At 47.0% G+C, this 8,983-nt stretch overlaps 1 long non-coding RNA gene across 1 annotated transcript; it reads right to left on the bottom strand.

The window, feature by feature from the left end:
* Positions 1–3,057: 3,057 nt before the first annotated feature.
* Positions 3,058–8,726, bottom strand: LOC123130443 (uncharacterized). Its single transcript, XR_006463828.1, has 9 exons — positions 8,639–8,726; positions 7,833–8,021; positions 7,651–7,735; positions 7,072–7,369; positions 6,026–6,555; positions 5,832–5,948; positions 5,582–5,719; positions 5,442–5,506; positions 3,058–3,371 (listed from the first exon to the last, which is right to left on the bottom strand). It is a non-coding gene; the product is annotated as an uncharacterized lncRNA (long non-coding RNA).
* Between the last annotated feature and the right edge of the window lie 257 nt (positions 8,727–8,983).

Here is an 8,983-nt window from a genome sequence, read left to right as displayed (position 1 = left end):
CGCAAAGAAAATATGAACACGACTAAATTGCAACGTATTGTTTTATGTTTATTTTGTAGAAGGATGATGTTGTGTTGCAACATGTTCTTCATAATGAATCCGATGCTGTGGGGCATTATGCTTGTGCAAAACATCAATTTTCCCTGTTGCAACGCACGGGCATATGTGCTAGTAGAGATAATGCATACACATGTAACTTGAGAACCAACAACGATGACTTATATATTCCAAGCAGTTTTTACTACAAGCCATACGAAATATCATTTTCTCAGTCATTTTTTAGGGGTACTTTCTCCTTCGGCTACGCAGCTGCCACAGTTACTCGGTAAGGGCATCTCCAATTCTGACCCGCAAATTTATTTCAGCATTCATCCGTACACAGGGATGCGGGAGCCGTCTATCCAATACTATCATGTATATGTCCGTAAAAAAAGGGCAATTTCAAATTCAAATAATGTTCGATCCATAGCGCTCGCCGGATCACACCAGCACCAGCACATGCCCTATAACAACAACAAAAATGCAAGTATGCTTAAGTTTCTACATGCCTGATCACAAAAAAATATCAGTCTGGCAATCCGTGCAAAATAATCTGTCCTGCCGGAGCGACAATCCGAGCCTCCTGCTCACGCTCAAGGTGTCATCGCCGCCGCGTATGAAGCCTTGGCCTCCGCCTCCTTCTCCACCGCTTCCTCCTCCTCCTTGCATGCCGTCTCCAACTCATCTTTCTGCCGCTGCAACATCTTATAGCGGATGGCTTGCACGATCGTCCTTGCGTCGACATCCAAAGACCCCACATTCAATGACAACATCTTGGCGCCCTCTGTGTCGGCTGCGATCTTCACATTCTTTTCTTCGAGCATCGCCTTCTTCTCGTCAAGCATGACCTTCTTCTCTTCGATCATGGCCCTCTTCTCTTTGAGCGCTAGCTTCTTCTTGGTCGCCTCCATCAACAGTTTGAACCTCTCTGCCTTCTTTTCGTCCTTAATGTCCGATCGCTTGACATATGCCTCCTCCTTGGTCAAGATGTCCTCGAACCTCTCCGTCATCTTCACCGCCGCACCTTCTCACTTGGCCACGGAAACTGGGCGGGCAGCTACAAAAACGCAGGATCCGCCATCCTTTTAGATTGGCCATGGGTGTAAGAGACCGACGTGTCTCGTGTCTGGACTCCCGTGTTTGCAAGAAAAACATGATCTGAACCGCTCGGCGGAGTGATACAAGCCTACGTTGCATGGCCCAGCACGTCCGAACCACGCGGTCCGAACGTATGTTAGCAGTTTGATAGTCCATTGGAGATGCCCTAACAATGGGCTTTCCTTTTTTTCGAGAGCACACAAATTGTGTGCCTTAGCTTTATAGAAGATAGAGAATAAAATACAAGGAGCTCCCACCACATCCCGGTGAGAAGCAAGAACCACTCCAACTCAACGATCACAAAACAACCACAACGCAAGAGAGCCTACCCTAAGGCCATCTCCACCGCGCGACCCTATCTTGTCCGCCGGACACAGATAGGGTAAAAGCGGACACATGCAACGACCCAGCGGCAGACCCTATCTTGCTTTTTCGTCCGCTTCCTGTCCGTTTCACCCCATCTCTGAACCAAAGTTGGTCTCGTTTTGAGGCAAAAGCGGACACAGACGGACACTCTCTGGCCACTTCTCGTCCGTCTCGGTCCGCTTGCATGTGCAGTATGGCCCGCCTATCATAAAGATAAAAAGGGCCCATCTTCTCACACGTCCCCTCTCTCCTCCTTTTTCACTTTTTTCACGGCATGGATGCCCGCTTCGTGCTACCGCTTGCCTCCACGACGAGCTTCGGCAAGGAAGGAGCAGCCGGCGCAGGCCGCACCCGGCGAGCGCGCGGGGGCGCTGGTGGGCGGTGGGCGACAAGGCGGGCCGGGCCTGCGGCTACGGGCGCGGGGGCGGGGCTGGGCGAGGCGAGGCACGTCTGGCGGCGAGGCGGGCGCGAGCGGGCTGGGGCATGGCGCGGGCACGGGTGGCGGCCGGAGCGGGACGCCGTGTGGAGCGGTTAAGCGGCGAGTGCGCGCTGGCTGCGGACGTCCGACATGGCAGGCGACGAGCGCGGCAGCTAGCATGGGAGGACGGCGGGCGGGAGGACGTCCGTTTGGGGCAAGCGGGCAGGGCATGCGCGCGGCGGGGCGGGGCGGGCACGGGGCCAGGCGGGGCAGGACGGGGCGTGCAGCAGGCGGGGCGCAGCACGCGGATGGGGCGCGAGCGCGCGCGGCTGCGGGCGAGCGCGGGTGGCGGCGGCAGGGCGCGACGGGCGCTGGCGAGCGCAAGGGGCGGCGGCAGGGCGCTTCGGGCGCGCGGGACGGCAGGGCGCGGGCGCGCGCGTGAGGCGGCAAGGCGCGGCGCGGGCGTGGCCAGGAGAGGGCGGGGCGGGGCGCGGGCGCGGGGGGCTGCGGGGCGCGGGGCGGCGGGGCGCTGGCGCGGGCGCGGCCAGACGAGGGCAGCGGCGGGGCGCCGGGTGCTGCAGGGCGCGGGGCGACGGGGCGCGGGTGCGGGCGCGGCAGGGGGGCGGCTAGGGCGCGGGGCTGCCGGCGCGGGCGCGGCCAGGCGAGGGCGGGGGCGGGGGCGCGCGCGGCCAGGCGGGGGCTGGGGCGCGAGCGCGGCCAGGCGAGCAGGCGGGGAGCTGGCACGAAGGCGGCGGCGCGCATGCGGTGTGGCGAGGCAGCGGCTCGCGTTGGCAGGCGGGCACGACGAGGCGGGGACGAGCGAGCAGGCAGACGGTTTGGGGTAGTCGGCCGCGTTGGGCGCGTCCAACCCCAAACGGACATGGATGTCCGTTTTACTACCCATCGGCACCCCAAACAGACAAAATCTGGACAAAGCGAACGTCCGTTTGGGGTCGCGCGATGGAGTTGGACTAAGAAGTCTAACAAGGCCGCGTCTCGACCAAGGCTTTCCAGTCCCACTTAGATGCCTATTAGTCTATGACGTAGTATAGCGACATCAGAGCAACTAGTCAAAGGCATGTATACCCCAAAAAAAACTAATCAAAGGCATGGTTCCACAGGACATAGAACCAGCAACCATCGTGTATGCCATATTAGTACGTACATATGTCACAAGTTGTGCTGATTGCTCAATATCTGATAGCCCATATGATACAAGTTCATTGGGTACATCGTTCGTCTGGTTCAGCCGAAGTTCATGATGCAGGTTAGTTACTATTGTTAATTTGATTCAGATTAATGACAGGACCTGTCACACTAGAATATGGGAGTCTGATATGGCACATGCATGCTCAGTGCGATGCAGCTACATCAGGTAGTCATCATCCTCGTCCTCGTCATCGATCTCATCCTCTTCCTCGTCATCGTCCTCATCCATAAACTCTTCTTCCTACAACACAAATCGACATAGTTCATAGAATTGCAACAGAGATGATAGATCCAGCATACACTATAAGAGAAAACTTGGATATCTTCACATGACAATCGAACATAATACATGTTCTTGCGAATGATAAACAAAAATAATTTAATGTCATGAATTAACTCAAATGGTCCAATTTGTAGTTCCTCGAAGTGCCCAATGCAAGTGAACGGTCTGCATAATCCAACTCTTCCAAGAAACAACAAGGATCACTTATAGGCTCTGCATGGCCTTAAAAGATTTAATCTAATTGTAATTATAACGCATGACAATTCTATTTTGTCTCTTAAATCTTGACAAAGAACTTATCACCTAAACAACCCACCTAATTGAATTAAGTTGTGGCCACGTGCTACACTACCCATAGTGGCAAGAAGAGTAGGTGGGAGTGATTAGGAAAATCTTCTAACTATATACTCCCTCCGTTTCACAATGTAGTGCATATAGATTTTCTGGAAAGTCAAACTTCACAAATTTTGACCAATTTTGTAGAGAACTATATATACATCTAGAATACCAAATACATGTCATTAGATTCATCACAAGATGTACTTTCATATTGTATATATTTGGTATTATAAATATAGATAATTTTCTTTATAAAGTTGGTCAAAGTTTGTAAAGAATAACTTTTCAGAAAATCTATATGCACTACATTATGGAACGGAGGGAGTACGGGCCTGTTTGGGACTGCTCCGCTTCACAAAAATCGGTTTCGCTTCACTAAATTCACTTTGGAGCAGTTTCATCTAGAAGTTATAGTACTACCAAAGAGAATGTTTGGCTGCCATCTAGCTCCAGCTTCAAGAATGAGAAATTTGGTGGAAAGGATCTATTTGATTGGTTGAGGGGGGAGAAACGAAGGGGTATCCACTTACTGGTGGCAGTGGTGGGTAATTTCCACCTAACTCCAGCTTCTAGAGTTTTTTGGAGCACCCCCTGAAGAGCTTCATAAAAAACTAGGAGTTGTACCCCAGATTCTAGTTTTTCGCGGAGCGGCATATCGTGGAGCTACCCCGTTTGGCTTGTGTTTTCCGGAGCGGAGCTGAATTTTAAGGAGCAGAGCAGTCCCAAACAGGCTCTACGTACACAATAGCAGAATGGCCTTTCCACACCCAACTCATTCAAAAGAGGGTTGTGGACAGCAATGGATGCCATTATGGATTTAATTTATAAAAAAGAAATCTGAAACTCTCAACCATCTAAGTAAGATTCAAATAGTGCAACGACAATCTCCAAGAAAAGAAACTATAGCTCCTAGGTCAAGCCAATTGGTATATGACAGAGTGCAAATGGCCTACAAGCTTAACTTCCTGTTCTGATCCCCATAACATATGCACCGTCATCCTCTCCCTCAGTCTACATCCGAAAAATTACAGAAATTCAAGACAATCCTAGCTGAGATACAAAACAAAATTCTGCATTGACGACGTTCTTTAGCAAACCAAGTTCTTTATCCATGATCACAAGTCAATGCATTTTGTCAGAGGGATCCTAGTCCGCCATGCTTGTGTGGTTCGCAAAAATTACGAAGTTATTGATGTCATACAGTGGAAACCCAAATATGGCACTTGGAGTATATCATTGTTGCTTATCCTTCAATATAAAATTATTCATAAAAAGGTAGGCAAGGAGTTATATGAAAGACCAGACTAGACCATACCTATATATGTTGTGTACGGTTGTTTTACTTACAAGCAGGTTGTGTCTTACAATTATACAGAGTATATTTCAAATAAAAATAATGATGGATCCTATGCCAAGACTCTTACGCTTGTTAAGGATGTACTCCCTCCGTTCACAAATATAAGATGTTCTAACATTTTTCCGAATCGAATGTATATAGACACGTTTTAGTGTGTTTGTTCACCCATTTCAGTCAGTATCTAGTCCATATTGAAATATCCAAAACATCTTGTATTTGTGAACGGAGGGAGTACTAAGTTAGATTTGCGTGACTAAACATTAATTTAAACCTTAAACAATCTAGGTTAACCTGATGCTTTTAATTGATTAACTGTGTGCTGGTGCTCATACCTCGTCACCAGTAATAATTTCATCCCGCTCAGTCTCTTGATACTCAACTTTTGTACTCCCTGCATCTATATCAATATATAGCAGTTATAAAACAGTTCGCGGTTGCAGTTTCCATTTAGCTATAGTGTACTGATACTTACATTTTCTAAGTATCGAGAGATTGCATGGAGCCCACTCAGCTTTGGGTATCCTGCCGTTTCCATGAGCACAGACCTCTATGACAAACTTAGCCTCCTCTCCAGATCAACTGTTTTAGTTCCCATTTCATCAAATAACTTCTGCCGCACGATCAACAAATTAGTAACACACACACATATATTTATATATAGTATGAATATTTATAACCACAATATCACAGGCTTTGCACAAAAAAGATCCAAGTATTTGTACCTGTCCAAAGATCCCAACAGATTGCTCCAGCTCGTCTAATGTTCCTGTAAATGCTTTAATACGTGCTGTCCTGATGGCGTCATTTGGCTGATTCGGTTCAGATGTAGACGTGCTCGTCTGCAATGCAAATTTGTGAGCTATGTTACCAGAAAACATGTTCTACTCATAAACTAACTGTCAACTCGACCAATTACCAGATCAGCATCATCGTCATCAGCTATATTCAACCCATACACATAGGGGCCTACCAGATCCTTTGCCCAAACATTGAAGTCACCTCCAAGGCCCTTCTTTTCATAGGAGGGGTGGGCATGATCACCATGAGAATTCCTACAACCATAGTAGGTTCCATGCGTACCATCACCCCTCCCAACAGACATCCCTGAGCCATGAAGTGCTACAGCATGGGCAGTTTCATATGAAATCGGGCAATGATAGATCTCGCCTGCACCCAAGAATCTAAACAGTTTGCCAGTAGTGACGGTACCAATCAATGGGATGCCATTGGCCAGCAGCCTGGTGATTTCTTCAATGTTCTCAGTCTTAACCAATGTTTCAAATAGCGGGGTATGGCATTTAGTGGCGACCCTAGAAAACAGCTATAGCGGAGCTATAGCGGCAAATTGTACATGAAATCATTTAGCGGCAACACCCTCAAACAGCTATAGCGGAGCTATAGTGGGGCTATAGCCGGCTATTTAAAACTATGGTCTTAACACGAAACCTGCACAGGACAAATTAGAGGCTTATTGTTGCAATAAATTACCATTAAAGGAGAAGCAGAAACAATGTTACAGTAAATGCACGACTGTCACTAATGGATCAGTTCTCACTAAGTGCAAATTTTGCAAAAGCTTATGCATATGCCTGGAAATGCATCAGAATATTTGTGCATCTTATGTGTGTCTTTCTGCTGCTACTTTCAAATAGTGTTGTCTAAACATACTTCATAAGGGCATGTGCCAATTATTTTACCTAGATCTTGGGACTTGACAACAAGATTCATCATAATATAGCTATTGCTCCCACATTCCTAAGTCCATGCATATGCCAATTATAAAGAAACTGAATCCCCAGATGAAATTCAGTCAGTCATTGGAAGCATCACAAACAAGTAGAAAGATAGCAAGCCTTTGGCAGGAGGCAGCACCACTCTAATCACCATCTACCATTAAATTGAAGCTACCCTAAGCAGGAAAAGTAACATAGAAAAGAACAAATACCACATTGTTAAACTTACCAACTCTTAATCTTCAAATGCCTTCTGGCGAAATGCTTAGGTAAATTAAGTTTTTTATCATACCCTGTGAGCCGATAGGGAATACCATACAGATAGGCCGTTCTAAGCATGTTCTCATACACATAATAATCTTCACCTCCTTCTGGTCCTTCAAGCAGAGTATAGCCATTTTCTCGTTCATAATATCTAAGCATGATATCGCCTGAGAATGGATTTGATTCGATCAAGCCATGACGAGCACCCCTCATCCTTCTTGCAAGATCACAGACAGCAAACAATGCAAAAAGTACACATTGACCTGGAAATCAAACGTGTCACAATCTCTATGCACAAATAGAAGTACCAGACTACCAGGATTACAACACAGTGCCTGTAAAGAAAACAATAATACTTGTTTGCTACACGCTGAATATGGTTAAAAAAAATCATCAAACCATTGATATGTCATCCAATTTGTAAGGCGTCACAAACAGGAAGCAAAAATAGCAAGTTGACACACTAATCCAACTATCAGCCTTCAGTCAATCATCAGCACATCACAACAATACAACAGTTTATCTAACACCAAGTATTACTAACCGTTTCGTTGCTTGTAGATCTTAAAGTTCAAGCTAACATCATTGACAAGACACTTTACCATTGACCAAAAGTAACTTGTCTGATTCTGAAACAAAAACAGAAAGCAAATTATTAGCACCACATGGTTATGGTAGACAGGATAACTGAACAAAGAAGTAGTGCAATTCAGTGAGTAGACTCACCTCAACATTGCAAAAGGTGCACTTGAAATGTGGAAGATTTGCGAGGTAATTCTTGCTTGGTGGAAAAGGGTTACCACACTTCACGCATATCCAATCAGTGCCTAATAGACGACGTGCCTTGTGTTCAGAATGGTTCACTACAGCTGCACTCAGCGCATAAACATCTGGAGAAGGCACAGCCCCTTGCATCTAAACATATAGAAGAATCTAAATTAGAACCGAACATGAACACATAAAGAAATGGACAATTCAGTAAAAAAAACTAAAGTTACAACCGAATGTACCCTAGGAGGGTGGGACGTGGATCCAGAGCATATTCCAAGTGAGAAGGGTAACATTACTTAGTGGTCCAGATAAAAACTGACACAAAATTCGATAGAAGGCTCATGCAGACGCCCAGCTATGCACAGCGGGTAGCGCAGACATCTCCACTCTTTGGAGGATAATATAATGGCATGTATCTAATAAAAAATAAAGACAATTACACTACTTCAGCAGCGAGAAATCGTAAAATGATTCCCCACCTGCCTTTTTTTCAAAATATAAAATCTTTCCCCAAGAAAACTAAGGATGACGGGGAGATTTCCCACCAGCCTTTCAATGCTCCCCATAAATACAAGCAAACGGGGTGATTTCTGGATGGAATTTGAGCAATCCAGACACGATACCGCAGCAAGGGCTCGTTAGGGTTTCTATTTACGCAATGCCCCTAATAAGATCAAGCGAAAGAGACCAAATAACAATATTACAAGCCAACAAGACTTCTTTAGATGAAAAAAAACAAGTAAACGCTAATGATCTGGTACCTGCGCCATTGGGAGAGGTCGCCGCTGCGAAGCAGCAGCCGCGGGAGCGAGCAGCAACTGCGCGTACCCTAGCCGACGGTAACGTTTGGAAGACAAGTGGAGGCGACTTATTTGGGCTGGGCCAGAGAGAATCGCCTACAACTACAGCCAGACTCTCTTCCTCTCTCTCTCTCTGCTCCAGCCAGCGTGTCGACTAATCGGGGAGCTCCTATAAGCCGCTCGCTGCGGAGAAATGCCGGCGCTTCGCACAGGAGCGACTAGCGTGGACCGGCCCATTTACAGTGGCACGCGGCGGCACGTTCCCGAGATGAAAAATCGCAAAAAAGAAAATAGCGCTACCGCTGT

Source organism: Triticum aestivum, chromosome 6A (assembly GCF_018294505.1).
Source record: "Triticum aestivum cultivar Chinese Spring chromosome 6A, IWGSC CS RefSeq v2.1, whole genome shotgun sequence".
Lineage (NCBI taxonomy): Eukaryota > Viridiplantae > Streptophyta > Magnoliopsida > Poales > Poaceae > Triticum > Triticum aestivum.
This window is presented reverse-complemented; position numbering and strand designations above follow the sequence as displayed.